Here is a 26992-nt window from a genome sequence, read left to right on the forward strand (position 1 = left end):
TGGGAACTGTTGTTCCTCAGTTTTACTAACCAGTTTTGCTCTACCACCACCAGTTTATTGCTGCATTCTTCTGCTTTATCTCTTTTATCTCTGCATTTTTGTAACTGTATTGTGTAGCCATCAGTAACTGTACTGATACATTTATCAGTAGGATTATGTAATAAAACAGATTTGTATACCTTTACTAGTGTTTATAGGCTATTAAAGGAGATGTTAGTGAAGACAGCTATAGAGATGCCTTCATTTCATATAGCACGTTTCTAATTTGTTAATGGATGACATGGGAAACCACTGCACATAACAATGTATATGTGAATTAACATTACAGATTGTAGAAGGGGAGGCAATAACATATGAAATGTGGGAGAAATTAACAAAAAATTCAAACAATATTTCCCCAAACTACAGCTCTATAAAAAAGCAACAGTATTCCTGGCACAGATTTTTCTTCCCTCCTACTATCTTCCCTTTTACCCCCCCTTAGTTACCCTCCCTGTTCTTCCCTACCTACCCCCTTCCCTTATTTCTTCTTTTCTTCTCTCTAGTGAAAAATATATACTAAATATGTCTTCTCTTGATATGTTACAATCTTGCAGCTTTATTTAAAAGTTATAATTCTATGTTTGTTTCTGCACAGAACGCTGTTTTGGTTTTGCTGTTTCTACATAAGAATACAAATTAAAAAAAGCAACAGCAATACCTTCTTCTCTCTAAGTTTTATCGGTTACATCTGGATCTTAGCAGTATATGACACTAAGCACCAAAAGAACAAAGTCTTAAATAAGTAAATACATCATCTACAGAATGTTGGAAACCTTGTATCATCATATTAAATTCTTCCAGAAAATAATAATTCTTAGCACTGAGGTTCACCAATTTGATAATGTCAGTAAAAAATTGCCCCGATGTTGGAAAAAGCTTCAATAAATGTTAAGATTTTGACCAAGGGAAAACAATTTGACCTTTGGGTATGTCTTATCAAATTTGAATCTGATTTATGTGAAAACAGTACTATGCTAGATTGAAAAAGTTCATAGAAATGTTTGTAGAGAGTGAAAGAATTCGGATTGCTGCATGGTGCTACTCAATATTTACACCCTTAGCCAAACTAAATAAGACTTTATCAATTGCTTGTATCATTCAGATAGGTTGTTGGCCTTCTCCTCAGTCAAGTGCCTTGGATTGGCACTCGGTATAGCAACTCTGAATCATTCTCTCAGAGCTCTTTACACCTTTTCACTTCCATACCCACTTTGCTGCTCATCATTTACTCTTGCCCCCCTAAGCTTAAAACAGGGTTGAACTATAGAAATATCAGCCTGCCATAGTTTCAGGTATATCTGATGTATGAACAATTTAGCATTTACCTTCAATTATTAAACTGTTTCAACTTCAGACTGGAACCCCTTAAACTACTTTGGGTGACCCAGTGGACTAGCCCCGCTGTTTGGCAACCTTGGTCTAACTGTTGTTGATTTGAAAGCCCCAGTAGACCCTACTAGTTTACATATCCCAAAAGATGCAGGGAGTTTGCAAATAGCAGGACAAATGCAGAGTGTTCAAGTCTGGCTTTTCCAAGGTTCCTGCACTGAAGACCGTGAAGCAGTTGCAGATAATGATTTGCAGGTCCTTCTGGCACTAACTTGTATTTTAGAGTCCAAATCTATTTCCAATTATTTGTTCTTGTTTTGAAGACCTTTGTACATCTCCCTGACGTTCCGTACTTAGCATTAAACCCAAACAGCTTTTATGAAGATACCCTTAGATACACAGCCAGTTCAGAAACTGATTGCAATGCCTTTTTACTGCCAAATAACTCCTCTGTGGGGCTATGGAAATACATTATCCGTCTGAATTCTCAAGAACAAAGGAAGCTTGAACATTTATATTCTGATAACCGATTCCAGGTAACGTAAAGGGATTCTATCAAGAAATTTTTATCTCAGAATATTCTATGGTGATAAATTTGTCAGTATATTTACTTCTCTTATTAATTGATTGTGAAAGTTCAACAGATAAATTCCATCTCACTGATGGAGAGTGTAAGTCTCTCCCTGTATTGTGAGTGATTTACTGCAGCAGATAATAATCATTGTACAAATATGTACTGCAGTTCACTGAAGAAGGTTTTGGCAAATTACCCTACAACTAACAACAGGTCAGTGGACATAACACAATCTTCCATTATATGTGTGTGGAGGTAGGTACATAGTATCGGCCTCACTTTTACAAAAAACAGAACCTTTAACAGGTTGTGCACTCTCAGTGAAAGCAGGGACACAGTTGTAGAGTTTATCAGCTCTAAAGATTATCTGCTGCAGTAAATCACAGAGAGACTTACACACTCCATCAGCGAGATGGAATTTATCTGTTGAGCTTTCACAATCAATCACTAGCCTTTCATGAGATCACACCTCAACACATTCTAATCCTCTGAGAAAGCAATACCTTCATGCCTGTACACTTTCCATGAGCTGCTACCAATCTCTGTTACTGTCTCTGTATATGTATGTTCTTGTAGATTGTTTGTGTTTTTGTAGTCATTGCTGCTATTATATTCTGTGGTACTGTACATAGAAGTATATTGGTAAACAACTTGCATTGCTTTCAGCATTGGTCTGGGCCGCCTAGGGCCCATTGGAAAACTTCATACAGGGCCCACATATTTTTTCAACAATTAAACTGAAAAAATACCCGCATTTTGATCTATCTATCTATCAATCTATCTGTCTATCTATTATCCATCTATCATCTATCTATATTTATTTTTTTACACAGAGAAACGTGATTCCTGTAATTTAGCAGAAGCCATAATGGAATGTCTCTGACTCCCAGGAAGCATTTAACCAATCCCTTAGGCTAGAAGAGTCAATCAAACCACTCCTCAGCTTGTTTAATCACTCTAGGCTTGGGCCTGACAAGGGCCTAGGCTCAATGCAAGATCATTTGGTACTCTGGCAGGCCAGTCTGACTCTGTGTCCTTTCCAGACCTTAAATATGTTATTTTTAGCCATTACTCAATTGTTTTTTTTACCAAGCTATGATGAACTTCCCTACTCTAACACTACACTCTCCTTGTTGATAACACTGTTTGTTTTGACGTTATGCACATTGACCAGAAAAAAACTGACATAAACCCATACCTTGAGTTTCATTATTTTTCCCAATTGTAAATGATTTTCAAAAAATAACTAAAACCTTTCACCTAACCTACTTGTCTGTTGTAAACTCATCGCATTAAAATATTTCTTGGCAACAGTACTGTTTCTTTGCATGTGATCGACAAAAAGATCTAGGAACTGATTTACTGACATTTGTGCTCAATTGCCCTATGCAGTTACCCATAGCAATCAATCTGCAATTGGATTAGATCAGGATGCTCCAATATTAAAACAAAGATCTGATTGGTTGCGAAGGGAAACTGCACGGCTGTTATTTAGCACCAATGTTAAAGGAGAATGACTGATGCAGTGCCAAAGGTTAGGGCACCCCCCAAGAAATGTAATCACTTACTCTATACCTAACTCTTGCCATTTGCTGTATTATTTGTACATATAATTCTTATATTTTGTAATCAGCAATGGAAATGTCAGTGCAATTATGGATGACACTCCAGCAAGAACAGAATACCTGTACATGATATAATTTACTGTTTTTCTGTATACCCAACAATTGTTTGAGCTAATTTATAGACACATATTGAGCCAAGAGTGTCTTGTACTTTACTCACTTTATGCACAATATGGGGAATTTACATTTATAATATTCTGCTCCTTATATCTAAAAATGCAGAAAATGTACAGTTTGGTCATACCTTTTATTGGCTAACTGAATAAGTAACAATTGCAAGCTTTCGGAGCACAAAGGCCCCTTATCAACCTTATATCTAAATAATGTATCTAGTACAATGCAGCCTTGACACATGTATTTTTCATTAGACCTGAATAAATCAAGTGCTCTTGTCACATTATGTTAGTGATCTGATGAAAGATTATCTCACAGAATTTCCCGCTACTATATGTAAAACAAACTCTTGCATGTATAATTATTGTAAGCTAAATTTGCTCTTGCATTACAAAATACATGAAATATATCTCTACTCACCAGTAGCTTTGAAGATGATCCATCTTTAGTAAAGGTTAAATGCTTGACAAAACATAACCCAATCCCCGAGGCCACTTATTTTCATATTTGATACATAATAGGAAGAAATAAAGACATAATGCCAGTGAAGGGTAAATGTTTTTGAATTATAGCTCCAGACTAATTAAGAGAGAATGGCAATAGTGAATTTGGGGTAAAAGTATGGCTGAAGTTATTCTTATTAATATTAGGCAGTGCCCAACAAGAAGAGGTCACTAACTGGCTTTGATTCCTAGAGGGAAGCAGTTAAGATGAAAAGGAGAAATTGTGAATACTGGCAAAGGTGTTATGTTTATAAAAGAAGTGAACTGCTAAAGACAACTACAATAACTGGTAGGTCTTTTAATACCTACAATGATTTTGCTGCTTGAACAATTTCGATCAAACTGGACATTATACACTTTAGTATGTTGCCATCTGAATTAAAGGAGACATATAGGATAAGCAAACCCCTCTAATCTTGTAGGCAATAATGAGTAATATATGGTGTTGGTTTTACACTGGGCTAAAATTTTATATTATGTTCAAAACTGGTCCCTTTATTGGAGCTCCTCACAGATCTGCTATGGTTTCTGTCCATGTAGCAAATGAGGGATGGGAGTGTCCTAAGTGTCCCTGCCAGAAGCACAGCAGGAGGGGAATAGCTAATCACAGCACTGCAGTTACACAGTTAAATAGGCTTTGGTTCCCTATCAGGCAGGGTCGGACTGGAGCATTGGGGGCCCACTGGGTTCCAAACTTCTGGGGCGAGAATGCCATCGCACGGCGCCGCATACAGTTTTTTTGGAGGGTCAGCTGATCGGGGGAGCCGGTCGGGGCCAGCGGGGGGCCTACCGGATTTTACCCCGATGTCCGCCGAGACCCTGCTATAAGGTCAGCCTAGCTGCTGATGGAACACATGGGCAGGACTAGTAGGGTTTTTGCAAAAATGTTCAATAAATTAGTCCAAAACACTACCTTTGAGCACTTTCCTTATCTAAAAGAGTATAATACACTTTCTTGCTTTCAATTCAGTGAGAAAAAATTGTATCAGGTGAAAACTCATGGACCAGATTCAATTTGAGATGCAATTCAGAAAAATCACCGTTTATCACGGGAAACTCTTTTGAAGTCTATGGTGAAAAACCGGAACTGAATTAGGACTAAAGTTTTTTTTCTCATTTTTTTCATGTGATAAACTATAAGATAACTTTTTCTCACTGAAATAAATCTTTGCTACTGCAGGCGACTAATCTCCCAGGAATGCCTTCCCGCCCGCAAGAATGTGAATTGTTGGTGGGATGGCATTACTTTGGTTTTCTGAAGGTGCCTGAAGTTTCTTTGTGAGGCAACTTTAATTAATTATTTTTATAAAATGGAGTCTATAAGAAACGGTCTTTCCTTAATTCGAAGCTTTCTGGATAACAAATTTTCCGGATAATACATCCGATACCTGTACTTATTGCACTTTGTGAACCACAAAAGCTAATATGAAGCAAAACTAAATAAAAATGATGTCTGAGATGTGAAAAATTTCAGCTGGTAGACATGGAATACATTTAGATTATTTTTATTTTAAGATTTATTTTGTCTAAGACAAGTTCCCCCTATGCAATTCATTACACAATTACAGTAAATAATTACCTATTGTAAACAGTTTTCTTCCTCGTTAGAGCTGTGTACTTTTCACTATTGGAGATAATAAACTTTGCATTATAAGGCAATTAACATGGACAACAGATGTTAAGAATGCCTGTTCAACCTTGTATGTTTTGCCCCTCAGTCCAAAAGAAGGAAGGCCCCTATGGTACACAGTCTGACTGGGTTTCGGCTATTTGTATCTGTTGGATATGCTGAAGAAAGAAAACACAGCTGTATTTAACCACACATGTAGTCACAAGAAGAAACCACATATGAATATATAATTAATTGCAACCTGCAGGGACACAATTGAAAGTGGCAACCACAACACTGTCCTCTGTTTAACTCTGATGAGCTATGGTATCTGTCTTGTCCCTTAGACACACTACAATGAACGCACTACTTGATAAGATAGGAAATGGAAAACTGTGAAACAGTTTCAAAAATGTTAAATACATCAGCTTTTCCATTAACTAATTGATCCTTGCTAATTTTACAATATAGAAAAGGTTATAAAATTACAGGTATGGGATCGGTTATCCGGAAACCCGTTATACAGAAAGCTCCTCATTACCTAAAGACCATCGCCCATAGACTCCATAGACTTTATATTTTAAAAATGATTTCTCTTTAATAATAAAACAGTACATCTATAGAAATAAGTCAAATCAACTGGACTTGCTGTGTCTTTTCTTGAAGACGTTTCACCAGTCATCCAACTGGATTTCTCAATCAGAATAACTTGTACATAGGATGTTACTTCGCTTTATATCCTCTGGAATGTTGCTCCAATCAGCATAATCGGTTTATCATAATCCACAATGATGTCATTAAGTTAGGTGTTGAGTCTATAGATATACCATGACCTGGATGAATGAGAACTTTCACAAAAATAAAACAGTACCTTGTACTTGGTCCAAACTAAGATATAATTAATCCTTACTGGAAGCAAAACCAGCCTTTTAGGTTTATTTAATGTTTATATGATTTTCTAGTAGACTTAGGATGTGAAGATCCAAATTATAGAACGATTCATTATTCAGAAAACCCCAGGTCCCAAGCATTCTGGATAACAGGTCCCATACCTTTACCAAATTCTTGCAATTCATTTCTTTTTTATTGTAATGGTGCAAATTGGCCCAAATTCTAGCAAGGCCCCTTCCCGATAGTGACATATTCATCCATGCCATACCTTCTACACTCATAATTCAATCCATACGATCTTGCACCTATGTTTGCTTCACCATAAGATAGGAGAAACATTCCTACAAGCTAGCCGCAATTCTGGGAAGTGGAGGGTGGGTTGAAATAGCCACTGAATATCTTAAAAACTGACAGTTAGAATACCAAAGGTCTGCCAAACAGCTGCAAAAAGAGTATTCTCTAAAAGATGTAACGTGAGAAGCATAGAAATGTTATGACATTGTAAGTGTATTGATTGTATATATATATTGATCATTGTAATGCTACTTTGTGAATCAAACTATGACATTCAAAAACATGAACATTTCTAGGTGGTTTTTATGTCAGAGGACCCCAAGTGCTAGGCATACAAAATTGACTAGATAACTTGATTTAAAATATAACTGCAGACAGCATTCATGTAGGAAGAACTAATTAAAACTTGAACAGCTAGAATTTAAGGATAGTGGAACATGTTAACAGATCCCTTGGTTTGTATCCTACACAGGAAACCTTTTTTGTGATACTTAGTTCCAGACAACTGTATTCAGTTCTCTAAGCTGTTTCAGCATTACTATATTGTTTCCTCTTCAACTCTGTAGTATTTTAGATTCTGAACAGCACCTGCTCTTTTTCACTTTTTTTCCTTTAGAGGAACAATTGGCATATAACTCAGCTTCCTAGTTCCCATCGTTGTCTTATGTATGAATAAGCAACTCAGCTGACGTCTGACTCATTCCAAGGCTAAAGGAAGCACATAATGCTCTGTTTAAAATTTTCTTTGACAGGCACCTGGATTTAAAGTCATGTGTTTATGACGTACCCTTTTCCAAACAAACACTAGCAATCAATAGGCCATTATTATGGCTATAACGGAGACACTTTGAGGAATGCACACTTCCTTTTAAAAACTTCCAGTTTAATTGCAGCACACATAACAATATAGTTAATAGATGTTAATAATTGCATTGCAAGCTCAAGTAATGCCACCTTTATATACCCCACTTTAGATACCATGGGGCACATTTCCTAAAATGGAAATTTTCATGTTGGACTGTTGGAAGTAGGTTCAGATATCAGATCTGTTTTGTATTTGCTACTTTTTTATAGGGCTGCATTAAGTATAGTTCTCCATACATTTTCTCTTTAATGTGAACAGCTAAACTGAATATTCTGGCATTTTTCTATAAACAAGATAAACTAACTGCATTCTTTAATAGCAGCATATGTCTATCTCCATCTGGCACAGCAATATTTAACATGAAGCTACATCAGATCCAATATACCACTCTGAAAAACTCCTTGCTGTATCTCAGGGGAAAACAGATCCACTTCATTTTAATCTTAAAAGGATTCCAGCAATCAAGTATGCATTGAAAAGGCAGTAATTAAATACCCTGGTGTTTTATGAAACCACGCTCTGCAGGAAAAGACACGTGTAGCTATTCCACAAGGAGTTAAAATGGCAGATTGATTTTTGTGGTTGCTAGATCTCCATGCACATTACATTACCATTTAATATCTTCTAGTGATTACACTACCCTGCAGTTCCTGAAATGCTTGCAGCTAACCATTCTGCTTCAGATTCGAAAGACAAGTGCTGATATATTGAATATACAAATCATTAAGCAATTGCTCATGTTCACCAGGAAGATAATGATATTATTTGTTCAGCTGCCCATGCAACGCAACATCATGGGGAGAATATTCTGCACATGCACAGTCATAAGTAAGTCTTGTGTTTGTCACCTGAATGGCATTACCCACCTGCGCAGATATCATTGTTATTTAAAGCCTAATTTATTAAAATGTTCAGACCAGACTGATCAATTAAAAGCCCATTCACCATAAACCTTCTATAAAATAACATCCAGGAACGTCATTCAGATGTGCCAAGGAGTTTTAATCCAGACTTTAGGCAGAAAGCACAGCAAGTAGGGCTGCACCGAATCCCGGATCCGGTTCGGGATTCGGCCAGAATTCGGCCTTTTTCAGCAGGATTCGGATTTGGCCGAATCCTTCTGCCTGGCCGAACCGAATCCTAATTTGCATAAGCAAATTAGGGGCAGGGAGGGAAATCGCGTGACTTTTTGTCACAAAACAAGGAAGTAAAAAATGTTTTCCCCTTAATACCCCTAACTTGCATTTGCAAATTAGGATTCGGTTCAGTATTCAGCCGAATCTTTCAGGAAGGATTCGGGGGTTTGGCCGAATCCAAAATAGTGGATGGGTATGACACTTTCAATAAAAAGAAAAACATTGCTTTAGAGATAGTTTGCAATGTGGTGTTATTCATCAGGAAGGCTTTAATGGGGTTGTTTACATTTGAGATAACTTTTAGTATGATGTAGAATGGGTTATCCACAGACAATTTGCAATCGGTTTATTTGTGATTTTTGAGTTATTTAACTTTTTATTCAGCAGCTCTCCAGTTTGCTTTTTCAGCAAACTGGTCGCTAGGGTCTCAATTTCCCTAGCAACCAAGCCAAATTTGATAAAGATAACACATAACACAGAAACCCCTAATATCAGCCAGCTCAGTAAAGTAGTCAGAAAGATCAACAGGAGAACAGGGGGCTAGGTTTAGGGAACTTAAAAATCATGAAAAGTCTGCATATTTTTTAATTAATGTATACTGCAAAGTTATTTGATATTATGTTTACTTTTCAAAAAGCTTAAGTTATGTTTGTGTGGAATTCCCCTTTAAGGTCAAATTTTTTGAACAATGGCTAAACCACTCATACACCAGTGTTCTCCTATAATGGTAATCATGTTAAGAGTTAAGATTGGCTGAACAAAGGTTGATCCTTCTAAAGGGGCTTGAACCAAAAAAGTATGACATCCATATGCCTAATTTTGGTCCTTATATATTTCATAGCTTTTCTAAATACAGTACATTGGCTTCAATTATAGTTGCTTTTTGTTGGGGCAAGTGCTTCAGTAGACACCAGTTCCTCCAGCTATACCCACAGAGTTGATTTTTTTTTCCATTTCATTGTTTAATTTAATTTATTTATGTACAATTTTCTATAGACAATTGTGGAGTTTTCACACGCAATCTCCTAAACTGGGTAGACAGACAAATTGGGATGGGGCAAACAGGTCATCAGTGTCCATTGCTTTTGAAATTCTTTATAGTTCTCTGGCTTTTGAGAAATGAAAATATAACTAAATTAATAATGTCTGTTGAAGATAAATGAGACTGTTAATTCATTGCAGCCCCATATCTTGTCAGTTTCCTTGCTTCACTGCTATTTTCCAGTTTTCAGTGCAGATAAAATAAAGTCACATCACACTCACTAAATCAATCACTTTAAAGTATGCTGCCTTATCACATTTTCTGCACTGTATTAAGAATTCTAAGCTTAGATGGTGAGCTAAATCTTGAGAAACTGGTCTAGGCTGTACCTAACATACACCAACACCTAACAGCAGCTGGAGAAATAATCTCATCCTTTTTTTTATAAATATTACACATGGGAGCACATTTACTAAAGGGTCAAAGTGTAAATTTGGAGGAGTTTCACCAAAAATTAAAATTCCGCTCAACATCGGCAATTTATTAAAAGAAGAATACACCAAGTTTTGTAACTTTGCAGTGGTGAAAATACTCGTTGCTTTGGTGTAAATTCACCTCTCTTCTCCAGGTGAACTTTCTCCAGTAAGAAATTCTACAATTAACGAAGAAATCTTATTATCGCACTTTCCATGCTAATTTTCTCCATGGTGAAAATTCTCTAGAGAAAATTTGCTAGAGAATTTTCCCCATTACTATTGTATGGGGAAAATATACTGGTGACTTTTCACTGAGAATTTACTGCAGGAAAAAAAATGCAGCACATTTCTCTTAAAAAGTGAACTTACAATTTTTAGTAAATATGAGATGTGTTGATAAAACCTGCTTTTATCACACATTACTAAATGTGCCCCACAGTGTAGAAGTCTCACCAGTACCCAAACAAGCACCATTATCATTCAGCAGAAAGCAAGAAAGCAATTCACAGTCTATTCCAACTAATTCTTCCAACTAACATTCAAGTTCAACATAAAAGAAGAAAGGAGCTCACTTGGACAGGGGTTGATACAAAACAGTAGCAAGTGAAGATGGGTTTGCGCTCGCTGTTCTGTTTACAATAAAAGTCCTTTATTTGGAATGTAGGATAGCAGAGGAATATATCAAAGTCACTGAAAGGTATTCTCATGTTTGTTAGAAACCTCAGTATATTAAAGACATGATTTAGTACATGCCCAACTGTTCCAATCTAAATAAAATTAATATTCATCAAGGCATCTGGGTTTCCTCTATTCTAAGTAATGTATTGCTACAGCTTTATGCTATGTTTACCCTCTAATCCTATTGTTTCGGATGACAACACAAAAAAGCCATATTTACCATCAGTGCATTAGGCTTTTATTGCTGCCAGCAATGTGTCTGCTCAACAGGCAGGTTACATTCCTGTAAATTTGGATTAAAAAGAACTGGAAAATGAGCTATTTTGCCTTTTTACAGAAAGTTTTGATGAATCAATATGTCAACCTTCCTGAAATATGTATTTCTCATTTTCTAAGTAAATAAAAATGTCCTTGTCACGATCGGCACCCTAAATCCAGAACCTATGCTTAGCACCCTGTTCTTGGCTCTTGCTTCTGCCTTTAACACGCGCATTTCACCTTGGAAGGAGCGCTTGGGTAATCGGATGCCGCCAGGTCTTATAAAGAGAGGTGCCAAGCAAAGGGGCACAATGGTAATGCAAAGTCTTTTGGGCAGAAGGTCACAGTACAAGGCGTAGACAGAAAGGGAAGTCAAATCAGGCCGGGTCGGTGCAAGCAGAGAATCAGACAGGCAAGGGTCAAACCAGGAGATCAATCAGAAGGCATTCCGGTACAGAAGAGTCGGTTACCAGGCAGGGTCAGGATTACAGAAGTCAGAATCGTTAAAAGCAGGCAGGGGTCACAACAGGTTTCAGATAATAGACAGATTAATATCTCAGAAGCACTAGGAACTCACAATATCTGATCATATAACGGGCAGTTAGAAAATACAAAATGTGCCTTTAAATACATTTGAGTTTCACGCCATTGCGCACTGGCGTCATCACGCCAGCACCTATATATATAGAAGAAGCGTGCTGCGCACTCCCTAGTTACCGGCTCACACAGAAGAGAAGCGGCATGGCGGGCGTCCCTGCTGATGGATCATAACTCATGCTTCTACTGGTCAATTACCATTTTTTATTGTTAATGGTTTACATCCCAAAGAATTTTCTTTTTCTGGTTCATTATCCTCTGTTCCATCTGTCAATTTCTCAATGTCTATTTACATATTTAAATGGTTCAAGGGACCTCTGCCATTGACTTCTACATGACCTACAGGTTTTAGCTGATATATTTTCAGATTTAAGCTATTTAGAGGGGCGGGTTATAATTCTCAAAAAAAAAAAAATGATTTTGTACCCGCAAAATCTATTTTTGACTCAAAAATACCCTTTTGAGTACCCTGTATAAGAAAGAAACTTTACTTTTTTTTTTACACAAATTGTTTTTGAAAGATAATTAAGAAAAGTATTAACTTTATTGTTTAGTCTTTTTTAGAATAACAGGTATTGTATATTTATTGAAAAATGTAATTTAACTAGCTCAGTTCATATCTTACTTATTTTAATTAAATAGAAAAGTTGAATGTTTTCACTTGGAATTTCTGTATGCCTTAGTATGAGTGGATAATAAAGGTATAAAAAATATTTATGTATTTTAATTCAAGGTCATAAAAAAATGTACATTTTGGATGAGGACTACAGGGGATGAAGACAATGAAAACAACTTTAAACAGCACCAGCTTGGGGCAATGATTCTTTAAAAAGTGCACTCATGTTTATCTGATAATCAAAGCTTTCTTTATCCAAGCATATTTATATGGCTCAGGCACAAATGCTTTAAATCAGAAGAAAATAAACCATCCAGGTAGAAAGACAACACAATATTGCAATTAAAAAAACTTTTAGAAACTACATTCTTGTATAAAGGCTGCAAGGAAAATCTTTGTAATTCATGGTTTTATATTATGGCTACTGCAGCTCTCTTACTTATGTTTAATACTCTTCTTTCTGTGAGGGTCAAAGATATATTTTTTTAAACAATACTAATAAATAAACCAGACTTAATAAATAATAATTTACTAAATTACTAAACTATTCTGACATACAGTAAGTGAGTGAATTATGGCCAGAAAAGAAGTCTTTTAAAGGGTACTTCATCTTTAAGTTAATTTTAATTTTAATATTTTGGCAAGTTACAGAATGTGATAATCTTTGCAACTTTTCATTCTTATTAGTTTTTTAATTATTTACCTTGCTCTTCTGCATCCAGCTTTGAAATATGGGGTTATTGATCTCAGTAGACAAAATACAATTGCTCCATGAGGCTACAATTTTATTGTTATTGTTAATTCATTCTTTTTCTATTCAGCTCCTCTCCTTTTCATTTTCCAGTATCTCATTCAAGCAACTACCTGGTTGCTAGCGTAAATGGGACTCTGGCAAACAGACAGCTGCTGATATTCTGTTGAAGAGCTACTGAAAAAATAGCTAATTAATTTAAAGAACACAAAAAACTAACACTATAAAGTTTGTTTAAATTTCCCCTGGCAGAAATGCAAGACAACTAAGAGGCATAAGAGTTAGAGAACTGAGCATAGTTAAAGAGCAGAGAGTATCTTTTTCCTGAGGGGATTATAGTAGCTTTCACTGGCTCACAAGTCCATCAAATTAAAAATACAGATATGGAATCCGTTGTTCAGAAAGCTCAGAATTACAGAAATGACATCACCCATAGAGTTCACTTTAATCAAACAATTCCTGTTTTTCCTTTGTATTAATAAAACAGCGCTTTGTACTGGATCCAAACAAAGCTACACAAAGCCATTTTATTGGCAAAACAATCCTATTTGGGTTATTTAATGTTTAAATGTTTTATTAACAGACCTTTCTGTTTTAATGAAGTCACTAAAAGTTTCCTCGAGAGGCAACTTTGGAAATCCTAAGCCCTGCTGTTGTGCACGTGACATCATTGGGGAAGATTTAATAAAGGGTGAATTGCCCGTCGATAGCGAGAATTCACCAGAAAAACCATCTGCAGGGACATTACCAATTTACTAACAGGCGTAGAGGACAATTTGCTAGCAAAAGAGACCATTGCTAGTGCAGTTATTTTGCCAGGGGCATTTTCGTTCACGAACAATCGTTACTCCGCAAATTCAAAAAAGTGCGAATTTTAAAGAATGCTACCTCTTTCGCCGGCGTTTCCTTCGCCACCTTAAACTGTAGACAGGTTTGACTGGTAGCTTTGAACGTGGTGCTGTAAACTTATTTTCAGCCAAATCCTTGTACGTACCTCCACCTCAGGTACAGATTCAATGGAAAACACGATTATGAAAAGCAAGGAATGGCCTATAGGCAGATTAACTGCTCAAAGAAAATTTCGTTCATTTTTTTTACCATTTGAGGGGTATGCCACATTTGTTTTAGGGTGGGCTCATGCAGGACTGTATTTAGGTCCAATGCTGCCCTAGGCATTGGACCTAAACACGCCCCCCTACGTGACATCAGCACGTCGTGCATGTGATGTCACACACAAGGACATCGCAGAAGTGATATCACGCGACATGTGCATGAGACGTCACTTCCGCCAACCAGCCTGGCCCCATACCCCTCACCCCCCAGCTCTTTCACTGGATTTCCTGTGGAAATCCGTGGAAGAGACTGGGCAATTTTTTATTTATTTTTTTTAATTTGAAAAATACATTTATTGGCACCCAAGCTTCACTTCAAGCACTTCAATGCAATTTTTGCAACATCACTAATAAAGACATATATACGACCTATTCAAATCGACCTAAGCGAAAGTGTATTCACTAGGCAGAAATCAATGTTGGCAAAAGTTTGCTATGAAATGCTTGGGCTGACAAATTTACGCTAGCAAAACCTCACCAGCGTTCAACTGCTGAGATGCAACGTTAGCATTTTAGGGAATTAGCGTAGTGGTAGCGAATTTGTTACTGGCAAGTGGCGTGAAGTGTGCCCTTTTCGCCCTCTAGTGAATTTGCCCCAATCGTGTTGTGTTTCAGAGCGAAAGTTCAAAGAGGACGACAGAGACCCGGGTTCATGGCCCGATTATAAATCTTTCTTGCTAAAGTTCCTGTGTGATCCTAAATTGCTGTCTTGCCTTGATTCATTGGTTCCTGACCTCCTGCTTTGACTCCACTAATCGCTGCCTGCCATGTAGTTTCCCTCAACCTGCACCAGATCCTAGCCCACCCCGTCCCAACCCGAACTCGGCCGACCCACTCCGTCCCCTGCATCCGCATCCAGAGGGGGGCATGCGCAAGTATAAATTCAGGGAAAGGAAACTGGCTGTGTGAGGTCGGACCCAAAGATTGTTTGCAGTAGTAGGGCAGGTAAACCCACGGTTCCGGTTAATTTGTGGCCGGCACACATCACTACTGCCCTGATCTTTTTGCCTTGGATACACAAACTGGACTTTTTCTGTATACAGATTCCTTCTTGGTCACAAATCCAACCTACTAGAGCCATTTGGCCCTGACACAGAGGTCACAAAGCAAAGTAAACCACCACTGATATATTGTATGTTTGCTGCAGAAAGGTGAATAACTGAATTTCACTTCTTGTCCATTGTTTCATAACTATGTTTTGAATTAACTGTGCAAAACTCCTATAAGCACTTTTATTTGGTGAATAAAGTCATAAAAGCTTTTGTGATCTCACAAGTAATAGAATTCTTTCTAATGTTAGCCAATGATCCACCAGATCTACAAACCAAAAGCATGCTATTTTTATTCCACACTGCTTTCTTGGAATGACTTACAAAGCAACACATATTTGTTTACAGATAATATTTTATAATTTCTGGATCGTACACTTGGATGAATTCAGTTCACCTTCTGTATGACCCAGGTTTGTATTGTTGAAAAATTGCCCACACAAATGCCAGAAAGGGCAGATGGCACAGAGCTATTCTAGGGGAAATTAAATATGTGAGTTGAAATAAAAATAACTGACCTATTTTTATGTCGGCACAGCATAGACCCAAGAACAACAAACACCCCTCAATTGTTCTCCAGTAATTTATCTGTGGCATTACGTAAGTGCTTTTTATGTGCTAGGCAGATAGCAAGTCAAGGACAAAGATTGAGGAATGGAGATCTGGAAAGCTCTGCACTTGAAAGAGTGAGATAATTTCCAAGACAGGACGGCTATTCATTCATATGTTATTGCACATGACCTCTAGACAGCTTGCTTCCCATTGCTCTACAGCCATTTTTCACCAAGATGTCACAAGTGTACTGATATGCACTAAGACAAATAACTAGCTATAATTAAGTTGTACTCTCTGCTATTTTAATAGAGAAAAAAACCAAATTCTTTTAAGAATTACAAAGACGGAGGATCCTGCTACACAAACTTCAGTTAAAAGAAGAATTAATTTTTGTTGGGTGATAAACAACATGATATAGAGAGTTCCATGGGATCGCTGGCAGTATGTATTTATTAGTGCATTTTACCTTCTGAGTTTAACATCTCTCATCTATTACATTTTCATTTAACACAAATTAAAAGTGTTTGGAAAATGTTTAAAATGGCGATCAATAACATAATTACCAAAGGCCTAATTTTTTATCCCAATTTCTTAGGGGGAGTGGGTAGAAGTGATTTTGACATACATAAATAGTGTTGAATGCCACGTATGTCAACGAAAGCGATATATATTTATTGAGAGTGCATGTTAAAGGATGTAATATTGGAACAAGGGGGGTGAAAGACACTCAGAAAAAGGGGAAAAGAGGAGTTACAACTGCACCAACTTTTAGATCTTTAAGCATTTTCTATCACAACATATATGTCACAAAAAATATTACTAAAAATATTACTAAAGTTGAATATTTTCCAACTTTTTTTGCCTGATATGTATTAAAATAAAGAAATGACGAGGAAAGCCTTATAGACAAATCACTTTTTTTCTTGGGGCAGTGCTTCTCTTCATAAAAAAATTGCAAAAAAAATGTTGTCTATGGTGTGGCATTGCCATCTTACTCTCTCTTCCCATTGATCCCTTGCACTCTATTAGACTTACGCATGTGCAGTAAATAAAGTCAGTGGTGCTTAAAGTAATTCTGTCATGGAAAACGTGTTTTTTTACAAAATGGATCAGTTAATATGAGAATTTTGCACTGAAATCCATTTTTTAAAAGAGCAACCAGATTTCATTATGAGGCTAGGCATGTTGTCAGATTCTCTGCTGCCCCTAGTCATTTGACTTGTGTTCTGATAAACTTTAGTCACACTTTACTGCAGCACTGCAAGTTGAAGTGATATCACCCCCTCCCTTTCCTCCCCAGCAGTCCATCAGCAGAACAATGGGAAGATAACCAGATAACAGCTTCCTGACACCTGCATTGCTAAAAATGCTCCCATGCCCAACTAGTTGTAAATCTTACAATAGCACTCAACAGTAAAAATCCAAACTCGTCAAAGTTACATTGAGTAGGAGAATCAATAACATATCTGAAAGCAGTTCCATTGTGAAGTGCTGGCTCTTTCTGAAAGCACACGACCAGGCAGAATGACCTGAGATGGCTGCCTACACACGAATATTGCAACTAAAAAAGTACATTTAATGGTTCAAGAATAACATTTTATATGCCAGGATGAAATACTTGTAATGTACAGTGTAATTTAGTAATAAAAATTATACCATAAAAATTCATGACAGAATCATGACAAATCCCAGGGCTGTTTTTTTTTCATAAAGGAGCAAGGAAAAAGTTAGGAACCCACTACCTGCAGTGAATTAAATCACTAACAAATTGGCACCCCTCCATGTAATAGACTTTTCATGCCCTTTATAAACAATGATAACAATCCATAACAGTTTTTTTTTTTTTGCATAATGAAAGAAATGTAGATGCTCTCAGTTGCAAACCATTGGATTCTGGAAAGTTGCTTAGAATTACCTTATCTTTCATTATGCAAAACAGTTGTGGGTGAAAATAATATGCAATAATAAAATGTACATACTGTATTGAAATGAAAATTCAGTAATCTTTCTCATCACTCTTACTCAATACTATACCATTCTGTACACTGTGTCTGACATTCTGAATGAGGTTGAAATAGGAGTCTTTGTATCTCGCAATAAAAGAGTGCATAGTCAATTAAATACTCCAAGCTATCTTTTAAACAAGATCTTGTAAAACAAAGGCAATTGAATTAAGAGACACTAGCAGTTCTAGTATTACAGCAAAGCAGATATAATTGCAGATATTCATCTATGGAACAAAACAGTGTACTATTACAGTGACTAAGATACTCAAGGAAAAACAAGCGGCTTAGTGGTTAGATAGCTGGCACCGTGCCCGCTCATTGTGAATTCAGTCAGTCACTCTGGTTTCCTCTTGTAAACTTTTCAGGAAGAAGAATAAGTCAGTGTTCTTATATTATTCTAGCAAGTGTGGCCTTCTGAAAGAGCTTTTCTTTTTCAGTAAGTCAGCAAACTAGCAAGAGGTACTGTGCAACAGAATAGTTTCAGGTTATAGAAATAGGAACTTTTTTGGTCACATAAGAAAAGCACAAGCATAGTTTATATTAACTGTAGTACAACAGCGCTGTTCAACTTGTACATGTAGCAGGGCTGATGGCCGTCATTAGGTTGTGCAAGATAAAAAATGTTTCTAATATAGTTAGTTATCCAAAAATGTAATGTATAAAGGCTGGAGTGACTGGATGTCTAACATAACAGAACGAAGCATTACTTCCTGCTTTTCAGCTCTCTTGGTTTCCACTGATTGGTTACCAGACAGTAACCAATCAGAGACTTGAGGGGGGAGTCATATGAGTCAAAACTGTTTGCTTTTGAATCTGAGCTCCATGCTGAGGATCAATTGCAAACTCACTGAACAGGTATGTTTCTTCGGCTTCTGGCGATGTGCCCCGACCACCCATTTTTGCGTCACGGCCCGCCAGCTCTGCCCCTTTTTACACCATGCCCCTTTAGTTCCCGCCCCCACCACTGCCCGGTAATTTTTTAAAACATGGCAACCCTATAGCTAGGCAGAGTGTTAGCCACACTGGTGCACAAAGGTGCAAGGCAATGGCCTAAAGAGATAGAGACTAATGTGATCGCAATTGACATCTCTTCCCGGTTCTTCAACCAGTTTCCAGTGGATGCAATAGCTAAGGGCTAAGCCCTACATTCACTATGAAACTTTCCAAAGGGAATTCCAAAACCCTATACAACATCATTCTGTATGCAGACTTGGCTCACTTAACTAATGAGGCTACGGAAGAGAAGGTACTTTGGAAAAAGCAGTTCATGTGCTGCCATAGAAGCATGAGGTAACACAGAATCCTGAAGATGGATTAGTGGAAGCTGTCTATGCACTGGAGACAAAAATCCTCTAGCTACTCTACTAATAGGACCAACTAAGTCTTTCAAAAAAAGAAAAGAAATTGATGTTTTAACTATATTTGGTATAGTTACAGTATATTCTCACTCTTGACATATGGGCAGCTGCCCATAACTATTAGGGTTGCCACCTTTTAAAAAAAAAAAATACCAATAGGTTGTAAGGGTAGAGTGATGATGTAAAGGGGAATGGAATGTGATGGATTGGGAAACTTGGGGTATGAGGTTGAGGGTGGTGTAACTGTGCAGGCCAGAAAGTATAACTATGTGTATTATGAGCATCAAAGACATAAATTAGAAATGCAGGTAACAACTAACAATGATTAAAAAAAATTGAAGTTCAAAATGTTTGAGTCCAAAAAGTTAAAAACATACTAAAAATGTTGCTTTTTCATTTGCAGAACACATGGCTATGGCAAGTGGAAGAATTACTAAAATAATTTATTTAGGTGGGTATTTATTAGAACTTTTAAAAAACAATTATCTCATTATTTTAAAAATAAAAATTTAGACTCCCAACCATAAATCTTTCGTGAAGGATTGGGATTTGGTGCATCCCTAATAAACATATTCCAATTGTAAAAAGGACATCTGCCATTGATTTATACATGACTTCGACAGTTTGGATTTGGACTTTTAGCAGTTTTGGATTTTTTTTCTAAAAATTAGGATTTTTCCCCTTAAAAACTCAACCAGAATAATTTGAGGCTTAATAAACAGGCCCCTATGTGTCAATAAACTCATATACAGGTATGGGACCTGTTATCCAGAACTCTCGGGACCTAGGGCTTTCTGGATAAGGGATCTTTCTGTAATTTGGATCTTCATACCTTAAATCTACTATTAAATCATGTAAACGTTAAATGAACCCAATAGGCTTATTTTGCTTCCAATAAGGATTATTTATATCTCAGATTGGATCATGTACACAGTACTGTTTTATCTTTACAGAGAAAAAGTAAATCCTATTTAAATATTTGGATTATTTGGATAAAATGGAGTCTATGGAAGACAGTCTTTCCGTAATTTGGAGCTTTCTGGATAATGGGTTTCCGGATAACTATTCCCATGCTTGCTTACACAATTGCACCCAAAAAGGTACACTGGCACACAGGGGTTCCTACCCCTTTCTCAAGCATACAAATCACTGTTTGTATGCTTGAGAAAGGGGTAGGAACCCCGAAACGTCGCACGTCCGCTTAAATAAAAGTAGCAAGGGGTAACCCTGCTTTTTCAATTGCCCTGTGTGCCAGTGTACCTTTTTGGAAGCCTTTACCGAGGGGGTTGCCGAGCCCTCTACCCTGAGCACCGGGCGTCATTGATTACACTGAGGAGTGTGCTCTGCTTCACCATCCATTTTAGCTTACACAATTGCACACCATTAGAACCACATACCTTAGCTATATTCTGTATTTAAAGCTTTACTTATTTAGTGTTACTAGGATACACAGCACTGTAAAATCTTACAATGATAGAAACGTACACCTAGCATCCCTGTCCTATAGAGCATACAATAAGTACAATGTTAAATACACCACCCAGAGGCACCTGATTCTAGCCAGTCATAGAAAAATAATGTTAAACAGCATACATGCAAAGCATCTTTACCAGTCTTACTTCCATCAGCAATGATTAGGGAATTCATTAGGGAAGGTCTTTAAAATACAACTCCTGTGCAAAATTTAGGTCTAAGTTACCATTTCACAGAATTATATATGAAGCTTTACTTCCTAGAAGAAAAAAGATACTCCAAACGTCAAAATTGTATATTAATTTACCATAAAGGTATGCAAAGAGCTGAGTGCCCCGAGGGCAAATTGAATGCAATTTAAAACTTTTTCAAGCAAAGACTCTTTACCATCCATATTAAATTGTATTTTTTTACTCCCCCCATTGCCCAGCCTTATGTACAGTTAGTGAGAATCCAGACATTACCAATTCAGGTTGTTTGTCTTTATTATCCCATTATGTAGCATAGCAGCTGCACTCAGAATGCTATTTCAGTATCATGGTGAATAGCTAGAAAATAGAGTATGTGTTGTGGTACTCAAAGGAACAGAACCAAATCACATTAATGGGTAAACTGAATGGAGGTGTCTGTGGGCCACTCTACTAGTCTGTTGGTCTCATTTTCAAGATCTACTGGGAGACTATGATCTTCTTTTGGATGTCTCTGTCTTCATGTATTTATAATAATATGAATGCATTCCAAAGAATAATAAACCCTGGCAGCTCCGGTGTCTTACAATTAAAATATTATTTTCAGTATCTAACATTGAGATTACATACCCTGCACAGATAATCTTGGTCCTGTCTTCCATTAAATGACAGCTCACAACATACTTGGCTATCACTGGCTCAACTCAACACAGCTCTACAAAACACCGCTCCATTTTATTGCAGAGGGAAAGTACACAGGAAACATTGCAACAAGAATAACAATGTTAATCATCTGCTAAGTAAAACAAACACTGTGGAGTGGCATTCTGCTATTATGCAACATATATTGATTAATTAGGTATTCAGATTGGCTTTATGAATATAACATTTTAATGTACTTTAATCTTGCTAGCAAACTGTGTAGAGTTGGAATTTGGCTTGACTGCCCAATTTACCTCATCTTCAATTAACTTTTTATGGATACAGTCCATATGGTTCCCTCATCCACATTGAGATAATCTGGCACTTTGTACATGTAATGACACTTGGGCAAATAGAGCTGGTAAGCTACACTACTAAGTGGATGCCTCTCATATGTGCTACAGCCACCACATCAAGGGAACATGTGATCAGACATTAAAGGAGAACTAAACCCTAAAAAAAATGTAATATTATACATAATGAACTTATTGCATCATCCTAAAGTTTCAGCTTCTCAATAACAGGAATGATCCAGGATTTCAAACCTGTCACAGGGATTCACCATCTTGAACAGTGTCTGTGACACTCACATGCTCAGTGGGCTCTGAGAAGCTGATGAGAAGCTAATCTTAGGGGTCGGTGCAAATTATCAAGCAGAAAATGAAGTTTGCCTGTAATTAAAGCTGATGCTACAGGACAGATTATTAAATTATGATGCTAGCTTCAATGGTTTCTGTGCTGCCATGCAATCATTATCTGTATTAATTACGAATCAGCCTTATATTAAGACATTTGTATTTTATGTGTACTGTATATTTTGAGTCGGTCCCTCAATAACTGACAGCAGCAAAGAGCTATTGGGGCATCTTTGGAGGCACAGATCTTTACTGCTAAAGGGCTGTGGTTGCCTTAGGCTGGTACAAAATATAAGGAGGGGTTGTTTGGCTAGGATTCGGATCTGGACAAAGTGTCTGACTAAACCAAATCCTAATCCTTAAAATCACTGGGCTTTTCATAACACGAATAAGGAAATTGCAAATTCTTTTCTGTGTTATGCATAGAACATAGGATTTGCATCCAGTTTGGGATTTGGCTCAATCCTTCATGAAAAATTCTGGATTAGGCTGAATCCCAAAATATTGAATTTGGTGGATACCTACTAATTTGTACCTGTACCTGTACCTGTGGATGATCCACAGATCAGTCTTTCGCAATACCCTCCAAAATATTCCTGTGCTTATTAAAGAAATACCATGAAAAATGTATTCTAATATATCTTTTAAGGCAGGAATGGTAAACATGCAGCCCTCCAGCTGTTATACAGTGGCTGGCTGAGAATGCTGGTAGTTACACATCACAGCATATGAAGGGCTGGGAATCTGGCACATCTGTTCTTCTAGGCTGAGCAGACGCTGAGCTGTTCTGCTGCACTAGGCCCCATAAGTCCACATTGCTTGCAAATCCAAATACTGAGATGGCCAGTAAATCATACGGGGAGGCTGTAGCCAGGTGTTCATTCCCACTGCAAACATGTAAAATGAGAAAATGCTTTCAAATATGTACATTGCTTACAACTGCAAATTTGTCATGAGCATGTAGTAAATGTCACACCCACTGGGATAATCTCTGTCCGGATAATCCGCATGTTTGCAAAATGACTCTTTCTTTGGAGCAAATAATTTTAATTAGAAATATTCACTGGGTTTTAAACACAAGGGCTGCTCAACTATTATTTGTTATGTCAAAGGTTCTGGATGATAACTGAACCTGTGGTGCTGTGAAAGCCATTGTTTATAAGGAAGACTGTTAAACCTAAGGTCCTCAGCATTAAACTACAACTCTCACAAGCCTTATCAGACTTCATCTGCTGGTGGGTGCTTAGAGTTGTACAATACCTGAAAGGCTGCTAGTTGGGCGCCACTTACAGAAAGTGCTGCTGCTACCACCTTACCTGTCTTTTACCTGCTGCATACAGCAAAAGTCCCTTCCAGAGACTATTCCCCCTGGTGCTGTTCGGGTGTTGTTCTGCTATCATCCCAGATACTACAGGTGCTGCTGTGCTGCCTGCGCACTCAAAAGATGAAGATGTTATGTGTTTCTGAGATTTCTCATACTCTTTCTGCTTGTATGCAAGACTCAGGTCCCACTTCTCCTGCTTGGACCCCTGTAGAAAGAACTCTGCGCTAGATGCTCTAGATCACACTGACGTGTGATGAATTCCCTCTCTGTTATTGCTGCTGTGTTTGTACACACAGTGATATCATTGGGATATATATCATGCTAGAGTTTTTGGAACTGTGTGGCTCATAACTGGACTGAGAAAGACAAGAACAGCATTTTCCATACTGCAGAGTGCCTCATACACAGTGTAGCTAAATAGGACCCTAATGAGCACCAGAATTCCTGCTCCTGCGGCACTCCTAATCCCAGGCATGCATACCCTTGCAGCATTCAATAAAAGCAATCTGATACCTAAGTTGCTTGAAAGATGTCAGATATTTGGTTATTTTTCAGTCTACGCCAAGTAAGGTTGTTCTTTCAAATGTCAAAGCGCACATGATATATGCCCATCTGAATTGCTTTCTTTAAAATCCCCTGTGCTCTAGAGATTCTTTAGCAGTGGTACAATAAATGAAATGAGCCAGAATTCCATACAGATAGTTCTGGTTAACCCCATGCGGTACAATGGAGCTTCAGCAATCGAGCAAATGTAACTAGAGGTATCAATACCCCAGGTGTGATATCATTAAGTGCCTTATTGCTTATTCACAAGAGTTGGCCAAGCAGCTGCTGTCAAACTACAACTCTCAACATCCCCTGACAGCTGTCCCATAGCACATTATGGGGGGTAAGTCCTAAACATTAGAAATCCTTGATGAAAAACATGCGAGGTAAGACAGCGCAGCATTCCAAACCTGGAAATAGGGAACAATGTGGTTTCAGAGTGGGATCAAGTCTCACTGAGGAGAAACATACACTACCCAGGGAACAAAAAGGTATGGGAATGTATACAGAACATCCTGTCACAAAAGGCATTCTGTACCACAGAATGGCAAGTTGCCACAACTAGAGTCATTCATCTCCCCAGCAGCATGGGGCCGCAGCTCGGAGGTACATCAGATAAGAACGCCTCAGGGAGTGTGCTGGGATGAAGTGAGCTCTCTAATTGGAATAAAGTGAGCTCTCTACAGTGCCTTTAACATCCATGTCCCCCGGCCGAGCAGACAATACAAAGGGCACCTATTTTATGCAGTGCTCTATCGTAATCCTGCCATTTGCTATGTCTTTGTCCCAAGGCAAAGTAAAATGCAAATCGTGACAATTACATTCAGTGATGCCATTGTAGCATGGTTTCCTACAGCAATAACAAAGCCCTGATTTGGTGCAAGGTCGCTTTAAATAACGGTTAGTTTTTGGGCCGGTATGTTGCTCAAATGATATTATAAATAGCACAATATGTTTGGCATTGGGGGGGGGGTCACATTCAGCACAATTAAAACTGAAGGTTGGTATTGGAGCAGGAATGCATCATCTGTGCTGCTGTTGGACTCCATCTCCCAGAATCCCCTGAAATGCATTGCATTAGGCATTATTATTAATAAAGCATACATTATGGTACCCCCAGGCTTGGGAGAGAAACCAGTGATGGGCAGTAAAACCACAAGCTGACTAGGAAGCTAATGAGATTCAATGTGCTGTAGCCCTTGTGAAAGGAGCAGCACAAAAGGAGCAGCACCGTTACTATAGAGACGACCAGCATCTGCTCCCCAGACAAAAAGTCCCATGTCTCCAGTGAGGGATACAGAGGAGCGGTGCTAATAGAATAGAGGCCAATAGGTAAGAGCCCTTCACTCCTGGAATGTACCACCTTTCACTGTGTCCCCCTTTTCCATCCTGCTGCCAAATGAAACTTTCATCTTACCTTTGCCTCGTCTGAACCAGTCTCCTATATTCACCTTAAGCAGAACCCTCGCCCACGGGCAGCCCCTGCACTCCGCTACAGTAAGCAGAAATGCAATGAAATCGGCCTCCCATACAGCGGCAGCCTCACACACATATGGTCCTGCCTCATAGGCACATAGGGTTAACTGTGGCAGTAAGGCCACGCCTCCAGTGCCTGATTGGCTTCAACTGTGAGCCAGGGCTTAGCCCCTCCCTATTAGGTCAATAGCACGGGCCCTGCCTCTGAGCAATGAGCTATTGCGGATCAGCAGAGCTGGTGGGAGCACGGAGGGAAGGTGCGCGGTTGGTTGTGCAATGACTGGGCAGTGACCTGCTCTTGTGTGACCGTACGGGAGCTCTGACCTGCAGTCCGGACATGACGAAGCCGGAATCTGATGCTCCTTCAGCAACAAGCAAACGTCCAGAGCGAGTGTTACAATAAAGTCTGTAATGTCTTTACAGAATCAGCTGTAAACACAAAGGATACGTTCCTATCAGTCTTGCAGTCATGCACTGTGTAATATACACGAGCATACCTCCCAACTGTCCCCTTTTCGGAGGGAAAGTCCCTCTTTTGACAGCTCAACCCGCAGTCCCTCATTTGTACTGGAAAATCCCTCTTTTCTATGCACTGAACAGCCAGAAAAAGAAACAAAGTTTCTCACTTAATTGGCTTTTAGCAGAGAGCCCAGAACAGCTAACAGGTGCAAATAAGATACTTTGTAACAATTTTGAGACACAAAAACACAGTTAGATAAGGAGAAATATTTTTAAACTTTTATAACCTGCCAAATTTTGTAAAACAAACATGGTAATTAGGGGGCATGGCCACAGAAAGGGTGTGGTCAAAAAATTGCTGCGCTACTTGCGGGAAAAAGATTTTTGTCCCTCTTTTTACCTCCAAAATGTTGGGAGGTTTGCACAAGCAGTGTAATAGCGAGGTCAAACTAGAGCTGCTGATAGGTTACTAGTGCCAGTGTCAGTGGCGCGTTTATAAATATGGGACTGTGTCTTTTGTTGTTACTATATGCTGTGCAGGGATAATGTATGCCACATTGGAATTGCACACAGTCATTTCTAAAGCTTTAGTGCCCATGATTTAAGTAGGACTGTGGGTGGTGCCAAAGTGACCAAAAAATGACAAAATTTCCCTACCAACTGCTGCTTGGTGCTTCCCCAGAGAAAACATACCCTTTACTCCCTTTCCATCTCACAACTCACACACACAACTCCCCGATGACCCCCTATGACAGTGATGCTGGTCAGG

The 26992-nt window shown here is 38.2% G+C and overlaps 1 protein-coding gene across 3 annotated transcripts in view; it reads right to left on the reverse strand.

The window, feature by feature from the left end:
• The window catches only part of sncaip.L (synuclein alpha interacting protein L homeolog), a 142620-nt gene extending 116756 nt beyond the window's left edge, over window positions 1–25864 (reverse strand). For 2 of the 3 annotated variants that reach the window (XM_018264214.2, XM_018264212.2), the window contains exon 1: window positions 25706–25864. The gene's annotated coding sequence lies outside the window, so the exon portion shown is untranslated. The remainder of the gene's footprint in view (window positions 1–25705) is intronic. The other variant, XM_018264219.2, reaches the window with a different exon arrangement.
• Window positions 25865–26992: the final 1128 nt, after the last annotated feature.

The sequence above is a fragment of the Xenopus laevis genome, chromosome 1L, assembly GCF_017654675.1.
Source record: "Xenopus laevis strain J_2021 chromosome 1L, Xenopus_laevis_v10.1, whole genome shotgun sequence".
NCBI classification, from domain to species: Eukaryota; Metazoa; Chordata; class Amphibia; order Anura; family Pipidae; genus Xenopus; species Xenopus laevis.